General features: G+C 46.1%; 1 long non-coding RNA gene across 1 annotated transcript; it reads left to right on the plus strand.

Annotated features, from left to right (window-relative positions):
* LOC134479274 (uncharacterized) lies at window positions 1–3303 on the plus strand. The gene is made up of 2 exons (XR_010052403.1): window positions 1–494; window positions 2997–3303. It is a non-coding gene; the product is annotated as an uncharacterized LOC134479274 (long non-coding RNA).
* Window positions 3304–9609: the final 6306 nt, after the last annotated feature.

Genomic DNA, 9609 nt, shown 5'->3' on the forward strand with positions numbered 1-9609 from the left:
GAATTCACTGGGGCCTTCGGCTTCCTCTGGGGCCTTCCTGAGAGGCCGGGCCTGCTTTGCTGCAGGTAATGCATTCCTTCAGAGCGGGGAAACCGAATCCTTGTAATTAGCGTGTCCAGGACAGGGCAAGTCGCCCCCTCCCTTGCACGTCGGCCCTTGGGGGGCCCCCGAAGCTTTCTAAGGAGCTCAGCCCCTGAAACGCGCCAGCCTCGTCGAATTGAAAACTTTCTCGGGCGGCTCGGTGGGCCTGAAAATCAGGACACAGGGGAGGGGAGCCGAGAGCGGCGATCGGAGCACTTAACCCTTGGCACGCCGGGTGCCGGGCCCGCGGCCCCCCTCAAACACTCCCTCCCCAACCTCGGACCGCACGCCCCTGCGGGCGTCTTCACAGAGGGACGCCGGCGTCCTGGGCTCCACCACCGCGGCGTCCTGGGCTCCACCACCGCGCCTGATCGCCGCGTTAAGTGTACAGATGTCAGTCTGGTGTTTTACACGTCAGTAACTTGAATTCATTTACATTTATTTTCCTATTGTTTTATATCATTTTATGACAATGTGCTGCATAATATCATTTAAATCTTTAATGTACAACTAATTCTCTGCCATTAATTTGTCAACATGATTACTAGATATGGCACCCGGAAAAGCAGGCTGCCTTGAAATATGGATAAGACATTTCTGGGGTTTTGTTGTTGTTTTTCGTGAAGGTTTACGCATGAAACGACAAGGATTTAACTTGCCCATGGTCTTCTCAAAACTACTTTCAGTATGAGTCCCACTTACATTTAGGAATTCCATCTATCAGTTGAGAAAGAGAGCCACAGAGAACCTCCTTCTAGAATTAATTAGGCAGAGCTGTGGCCTCACTGTAGCAGCCGGAAATGAGCCAGGGCCCAACCCTAGCAGGACAAGGATACCCTAAGATGGTCTGGGATCCCGGGCACAGGCTGGCCAAGGCGTGGCCTGGTACCGGATGGCCGCTCCAGGACAGGGAGAGAAAGAAAGCAGGCGCCGGACCAGAGATGAGACCCAGGGCGCCTGCGGGCAACAGCAGTGCTGAGGATGGGGGGCGGAGGGGGGAGCAAAGGGTGGTGCCTTTCTAGGCAACCCTGGTATCGGGGTACCCCACCCCCAACATCCACTTCATCCGTTTGGCGCAGGCTGTCCGAATCAAACCTTGGAAAGCTGGTCCTTCCTTCCACGCCCAGCAAACACCGGTGCCCGGCAGCTACCAGCCAAACATTAACACCCAAACGCCTGCACCATGGCAATTAAAAAAGAAGGAGCGCCCCAAACCTTATTAAACATTCAAATAGAAAAATTAAGATATTCTGGGCAAAAGAAGTGTTTAGACAAAGGCTGTCTGCTTCAATTTCCCCATTAAGCGGGGAGCTGGCTGCTGGAAGAGAGAGAGAGAGAGAGAGAGAGAGAGAGAGAGAGAGAGAGAGAGAGAGAGAGAGAGAGAGAGAGAGAGAGAGAGAGAGAGAGAGAGAGACTGTGGGTTCCATAAATTAGCTGAAAATCCCTCTTCTCGGGAGCCCAAGTTATCTCCCCGTTGCCTGCAGCTCTGATTTAGAATGGGAACCGGCTTGTTTACCGCTTTAATTAACGCTCCTTTTCAAGCGGGGGAGGAGGGATGGGAAGGGAAGGGAAGGGAAGAGAAGGGAAGGGATCCAGCGATAAACAGGTGTAGTTGGCCGGTGGCTTGCTCGCTGGGGCGGTGGCAGCCTCATCAGGCTTGACTGGGCTTGACCCCGCCGGCGAAAAAGGTAGATGGCCCGGTTGGAAGCGCAGTAGGCGAGCATTATTTTAACGACGAGCCTGTGATTGGAATGGCTTAAAGGGACAATCAGCGCTTGAGTTGCTTTTTTTTCCCTTCTTCCCCCACCAGAATACATGATTCTTCCTTGTTGCTGAACGAAGAAACAGACCTTAGATATGTATAGGTGGGAAGTCTTGCCCTCCTCTTCTCAGCCTTCACCTCTCAATGTAAGGGGTGAATCACTTCAGGAGGAAACACTTTCAGCTTTCGGTCTGGGAAAAATCCCTCGGCATTCTTTCTTTATTTACTTACTTGGGCTTTTAATTCCGAGAGCCTAATAATATCTGGGATTGGCCTGTCCAACAGCCTATGTGTTTCTGTGACCTTAAAGATAACAGGCAAGCCTGGATGGAAAATGGAATTCAAGCGCCAGCTCATTTTAAAAACATAGCTAAAAACTCATTGGGGGTGGGAAGTTTTCGTAAGCACAGGCTGAATAGGCTTTTTAAAATTAATAATTAGACTCGGTATTTGTTAAATGGTGAATATATGAGGGTAAATGGATATATGGATATATACATAGATATAGAGATATATGTTATTAACAACAGCAGGTGCCCCCAAGTTGAGAACATGTGGTTCATGACCTGAAGTCACCTGTCCACTCTGCCCCATGTCTTTGCGCCCTCTAGTACCTCCAGGAGTCCAAGAGAAGTCAGAAGCTGTCTCAGATAAAGAAAGGGGGATTAAAAACCAAAATTACCTATTTGATCCCAGGTTCTATTAATTCTGACCACGTCCCTGCAAGGTTCAATGATTTATCCAGACTATAATGGGTCAAGGTAGGTACAGAACAGAGCTGTCTTCCACCGTTTGTGGAGCAATGGCCATCCAGACTGCTACAGCTCTGTATGTAGGGAAGAGGTTTTGTTCTGGGTGAAGACTGTGGGCAGAAGGGCCTTGGTTACAGGACAGGGACCTTTGGCCACTGGAAAAATTCCAGAGTGAGTGCCACAGACCTTCATGCTCACATGTATGGCAACAACCCCAGGCTTACCTATCAGCGCTCAGTCCAGAGATCGCTGAGAGAGTTGTGGCTCACTCCTGTAATCTCATCCTTGGAGAGCTGGAACAGGAGGGTGGGCACAAGCTCACGAACAGCCTGTGAGCATTCTGAACCAGTCTTAGCTTCATGCAGAAACCTGACAGAACGGCTTTTTCTTTTCACTTTCAGGATTTCCAGATTATAAATCAGGATTTTTCATCTGGGTTCCATGAGGTGCGCCCTTGAACATGTTACCAAAACCTCATCTCCTCTCAATGCAACTGATACATCCCCTGTTGGCCTCACAGAGGAGGATGGGGCCCAAAGGACTCAAAGGCATTGATTCAAACACACAGCTATATTAGCAATCTGTCTGGGTTATGAGGTCCTGCTATAATAAAATAAACACTGCTTTTATGAAATAAAAGAAATAATAATAATAATAACAACAACAACAATAATAAAAAGACTGTGCATGTGTATAGGTTTTGAAAAAGAGTCGGGGAGTACTTATGTGTAAGACATGAGCCTATAATTCTCAATTTTTAAACATGAAAATCCTGGCTATATACACAGTGGTGCTGGGATGTGTAGACACGGCGAGTGATTTTTACCACGGCAGTATGACAGACAGGACTGTTGGATGTTGTAATAGAAAGGATAAGAGCAATGGTAGACCAGATTGGTACCTAGCACTTGAAACACACTTCAGATCTCACTAGAATAAGGACTGGTGTTACCGGGCCCACTGTGCAAATGAGACATAGGCCATTATGTGGTTACATTATTTGCAGGCAGCAACACTTGCATTTGAACTGGGATGAGCTGGCACTGGACTTCTGAGTGTGTCATTTCCTAATTCCCTGCCCCTTGTCACACTACGTTTTAAAACAGATGAGGTGAAGCTCAGAACATGCCCATCACCATGCGTTTATCTCAAGGCAGAGTAACTGGAGCTTGGATCACCTTACAACACAAAAATGGTCCAATGGCTACCTGTAATTGTTATTCATTTCACCAGGCCTTCAGCCTCTGCAGGAAGACATGGCCTGGACTTACATGTTGAGTGTGCCATACCAGGCAAAACCCTTTAACCTCTCTGAGCTGGAAGATCAATGGGTAGTGAACAGAGCCAGCCAATAATGTCAACACTGGGGAGACAGGCATAAAAAATCTATGACTGGCTTGTGGGTCAAAAGGAGGTAGGTTTTGAAGAGGAACAGAAGGAGAAGGAAAATAGGGACAGGATAGAAAATGGGGGTCCTTAGGCATTCACCCCAGAATGAGATCTTTACTGCTGTAGAGATCTCAGCTTTGGTTCTAGCCTCCTGGAGAAAAAGAGGGGCCATCATATGATAAAATGCCTGATGAACAGGAGGTCATCCTAAAAGGAAACACATCTGGACAGATACACACCTCACCAAGGAAGGAAGTTCCCAAGCCCTGGTAAGGGAGAGTGGGACACAGAAGACACTGTGAGTTTGCTGCATCTCAGGGTGCAGAACTCTAGGCCCAGGAGCTTTTCCTGCCCATGGGGGTAGCCCCCCCACACACAAAAAGATAATGGCAGACATATAGGGTACTCAGCCTCTGAGTTTGCCATCCTTAGCAAAGGCCACAGAAAACATGTCCTCATTCCTAGTGTAACTCCCTTACCTGGTTAGCTCTTCCCTCAAAGAGACTGGCAGAAGCGTATTTGCCTGAACTGCTGGGCACCCAGTTCCTGGATTTGGTCTCTAGTGAAAAGCTGGAGCTCTTGGGTATCGGTTATAGCAGGTGCCTGTGGTTTCTGTCTCTTTAGGGGATTTGCAGCTAAAGGGTATTGAGATTTGGGGCAAAAACCTCCCATCTAAGGAACTAGAAATAGGGGGAAAGTCCTGGTGTCTATCCCCATCAACCCATAAGATGTGAACTCACTGTAGTGCCTGTGTCCTGGATAAAGGAGCAGCAAAGGGGTTCTAAAGCAACAGCCAGTGACCCAAAAAAGTAAACACATACACTCGGGGAGCGGAGCACAGCACCTCTATCGATTTCAACATCTTCATGGGCATTTGCTGTTTCCTCATCAGTAAAATGCTCAACTGGAGTGCAGGGATCAAAAGATTTATTTGACATCAGTGCAACACATGTTAAGTCAGTCCCAGGGACTGCTATCTCACACATTAGAAAGCCTGGGAACATTGAGTGGGGAATTTCATCGTTCAAAACTTCAAACACTGCTTCAGCGAGCTTACCGTTTCACTTTTCTGCCCCATCCCAAGGCCACACTGGGCTTTACTAGAACAAAGCCCAGAGGTATCCTTTCAGTTATAAATATTTCAGAATAGTTATCCATTATCACCAACAAAAGTTGGCAATAGCCAGTCCTGGTGACACAGCCTGGGCTACACAGTAAGCTGAACAGAGAAACAAATAAGCAAAACAAACACTGGTGGGGGTTTAATATGGTTAAATACCAAGTCACTGGTCTAATGCCTTCCTTCTCTTGCCTTCTGAACAGGCTTTTACAGGTGGCTTTTCATATCAGGATCCAACCAAGGTTGACATCTTGCATTTGGCTGATCAGATAGTCTACCAACCTGGGAGAGCCTGCCAACCCGACAGGGACAATGGCTCCCCGGCATCTTTTGAACATCGTTTCTTAATTTTAGAAAGGTTCTTAGACATTGGATAATTGTTTGAGTTCCTACTCAAAGTGTGAAGGTCCACAGAAAAAGAATGCTTCTTGGGACATATGTGGTAGCTTGGGATAGAGCAGTAAATTCACTTTTGGCTTAAGTGCTGAGGACTTAGGTGCTTAGATCACATATGTGCTAAGTAAGCAATTGCCCTTCCACAGACCGACAGCCCCAGCCCCAAGGTAGAGTTTAGTATAAAGACTTTAAAGCCCGGGTCCTCAGCCTTCCTAATGCTGCAACCCTTTTAATACAGTTCCTCAAATTCCATACAGTTATTTTTGTGTGCAATGGTGATGATACATGCTTTGAATCCTAGCACACTAGAGACAGAGGCAGGCAGATCTCCAGCCTGGTCTACAGACTGAGTTCCAGGACCATCGGGGCTACATAAAAAAAAACCCTGTCTTGAAACAAGCAAACAAACAAAACGAAACAAAATTACTTTTGTTGCTATTTCATAACTATAATTTTGCTACTGTCATAAACTGTCATGTGATAGTTTTTACAGACAGCAGGTTGCCAGAGAGGTCGCAAGCCACAGGTTGAGACCCATTGCTTTAACACACTGGACGTTTTTCTTCTGCCGTCTCTAAATTCCAATTTCTAGAGTCCAATTTTGCATTGGACTTTTTCCTTCTTTCTTTTCTAAATCCCACTCCTTTGAAAAGTCCCCCTCCCTCATCTTATCTGGTTGCTGGTGATAGGGTTACCTTTTATAGGGTTATGGAAAGACTCTGCATCTTCAGCCTTTATCTAAACTTCACGTTCCTGCTGGGCAGTGGTGGTGCACACCTTTAATCCCAGCACTCAGGAGGCAGGTGAATCTCTCTGAGTTCCAGGTCAGCCTGGTGTACAGAGAGATTTCCAGGACAGCCAGGACTACACAGAGAAACTTTGTCTCAACCAAAACCAAACCAAACCAAACCAAACAAACAAACAAAACCAAAAAACAACAACAAAAACCTTCCCACCAAAACGAAAAACTGTATGTTCCTAGAGTCAGGCACCCCACAGCACCTCACATTTGACAAGATCTGTATCCATGCCTGACAGGCTTATCCCATGGAATCCTGTCAAATAAAGTCTTCACATATTGGATCAAAGTATATTAAGTTCCGACATGAACCACGGTGACCCTTGCCTATGATCTAGGAGTCAGGCAGAGACAGAAAGATCCTTACAGGTTTGAGACCAGTCTAAGATTGCTGATCTTGACCAGCAAGGGCTGGAAACAGGGCTGTAGGATGTGTTTGTCTTAAAAGAACAACAGAACTTTGTAGGGGGTTGGTGAAGGACTCAGTGGTTAAGAGCAACCTGCTGATTTTGTGGAGGAGCTGAGTTCACTCTCCAGACCTCACAGAGTGGCTCATCTCCACGTATAGCTCCAGTTCCAAGGGTCACAGTGGCCTCTACTGGTCTCCATGGACTCCGGCACAAATGTGGTGCATATAAACTCAAACTTGGACTCTCTTCTCTCTCTCTCTCTCTCTCTCTCTCTCTCTCTCTCTCTCTCTCTCTCTTTCTGTCTGTCTCTCTCTCTCTCTCTCACACACACACACACACATTAATTTTAAAAATTGGATAAATCTTTTAAAAACAAATTAACCAACAACTCTTTCACGTACTGAGAGGAGCGGGGCACTGCGGAGTGCTCCTAACACAGCCATATGCCTCTTTCTAAATATTCAGAGGCAGAAACTGACCCCTACGTGAACACATTTGAGACACGTCTGCTCTCTGGAAGAGTGCGCACATGTGGTCCCACATTGGATCATTCCTTAAGAGGAATCAATAGTTTTCTCCCACCTTTAGCTCGGGGATTAGAGGATCCTTTGATCAAATTGACTTTTAGGTCTCTCAGTGGACTTAGGGTTGCCAGGTTTGGGTGGGAACTGTGTTCAAATACGGCATTTAATACTGCATGTAATCTAGCAGCCCAGGTGGGGCACCCTATGATGGGGACTGCACAGAGTCGTATATATTGTGCCTCAAGGTCACTTGCAGTACTATGACTCTCCTTCAGATAGGTATTAGTGTAATTCATAGTTCAAAAAAACTTCAGTGCTCAATATTACATTTTCCAAACACATACATTTTAAAAGTCAAGTCTTTAGAAACCAATAAACTGGTGCTGGAGAGATGGTTCAGTGGTTAAGAGCACCGACTGCTCTTCCAGAGGTCCTGAGTCCAGAGGTCCCAGCAACCACATAGTGGCTCTCACAACCATCTGTAAATGAGATTTGATACCCTCTTCTGGTGTGTCTGAAAACAGCTATAGTGTATTTACATATAATAAATAAATAAATCTTTAAAAAACAGCTATAGTGTATTTACATATAATAAATAAATAAATCTTTAAAAAAAAAAGAAACCAGCAAACTCACACTAGGAGGAAGAGGGTGGTATAGAGCGTTACTACACAGTCATATGCCTCTTCCTACATATTCAAAATCAAAGACTGATTCTGTCATGAGCCCAGGTTGGGTATGGAAGTTTATTTACATCTGTGATCCTAGTTGTTGGGAGGCTGAGGCAGGAGAATTGCCACAAGTTTGAGGCAACCTGCACTACAGATTTGAAAAATTTCAAACCAAAAAAAAAACAAAGTATTCATCCCAATTTTCTGTGGTTTGCCTTTAAAACATCGTTTCTGTTTATGTAGCTTGCAGGCCTCTGTGCTGTAGCCTGTGCGGCCGTCAGAGAGTATTTATGGGGGTTGGTTTCCCTTCACCATGTGGATACCAGGGACTGAGCTCAGGTTGTGAGGTTCGGCAAAGGGCACCTTTACCTGCCGAAACCTCCAGCAGGACAGACTCAGTGCCTTTCAGACTGCACATGGGCAGTGGAGGACTGAGTGGCCTCTCTGTCCCTCTGTGATTCACTGCTCCTGTGCTTTGATGTGATTCTCACTCGTGTATCTTTTCCACCCCCTCCGTGAAGGCTGTTCTCTAGCAGCGGTCATGTAGGCTGAAGCAGACCTCGGCCTTTCTTACTGGTGCCCTGTTTATACAGTGCTGGGGAACGAACCCAGGGCCCCACGGGGCTACGTCTGCAGCCCTGAAAGTGAGCTCCTGATTGGAAATTAATCTAGTTACTTCTTTCTTATTATATAATTTAACTCTTACTCTTATAATATTAAGATCACATCCTTGTTAATCAAGTGGAGGGTCATGGTCCCTAGGCTTCAAAAGAGAGTACTTCCAGCACCAAATCAAATGGATTTTAAATACTTATTATTAATTCTTTATCATTTGCTTGTGTCGCTTTTAGTTTGCTTTATATTCAGGTCTATATTCAGGTTTAGAGGACTTTCTCTCTCTCTCTGTCTGTCTCTCTGTCTCTCTCTCTGTCTGTCTCTCTGTCTCTCTGTGTCTCTGTCTCTATCTCTGTCTGTCTCTTTCTGTCTCTGTATCTCTCTGCCTCTCTGTCTCTCTGTCTCTGTCTCTATGTCTATCTCTGTGTGTCTCTGTCTCTCTGTCTCTGTCTCTCTGTCTGTCTGTCTGTCTGTCTCTCTTTTTCTCCCCTCCTTCCTTCCTCCCTCTCCCCCTCATCACCTCTCTCTTTTGAATCAGGTTTTACTGTGTTTCCCTGACTGGCTTGGAACTCACTCTGTAGACAGACCACCTGGTGTCGAGCTCACAGAGATCCTCCTGCCTCTGCCTCCTGAAAGCTGAGTGCTCAGCTTGTTGCTATTTCTTTCTTAGAGACAGGGTCTCACTATGTAGCTCTGGGTGGTTTGGAACTCACTGTGTAGACCAGGCTGACCTGGAATGCACAGAGCTTGGTTCTGCTCGGATTAAAAGCATGCAACACCATACCTGGCAGATCTTGGATTTTTAAAAACCAATGCTTCTCCTAGTTTCCAGTCCCCTTTACTGTCCATCATGTTACTTCCCATCACGTGCTCATTTCCAGCCTACAGATTGTGATATCTAGTCTATGGAGAATTACCCTAACGTTCTTCCTCCCATCCTTCTGTGACTTGTTCCGGCGTGAGTTGGTGGTGTCCAGGACACGCCATCAGTCACCTACATATCCTTTTTCTCATCGCCTTTGTTTTGCTGGAGAGTGTCCTCAAGTGACATCCTAAGAAAGAACATGCCACTCTTTGAACACTTCCGAAA

The sequence above is a fragment of the Rattus norvegicus genome, chromosome 6, assembly GCF_036323735.1.
Source record: "Rattus norvegicus strain BN/NHsdMcwi chromosome 6, GRCr8, whole genome shotgun sequence".
NCBI classification, from domain to species: Eukaryota; Metazoa; Chordata; class Mammalia; order Rodentia; family Muridae; genus Rattus; species Rattus norvegicus.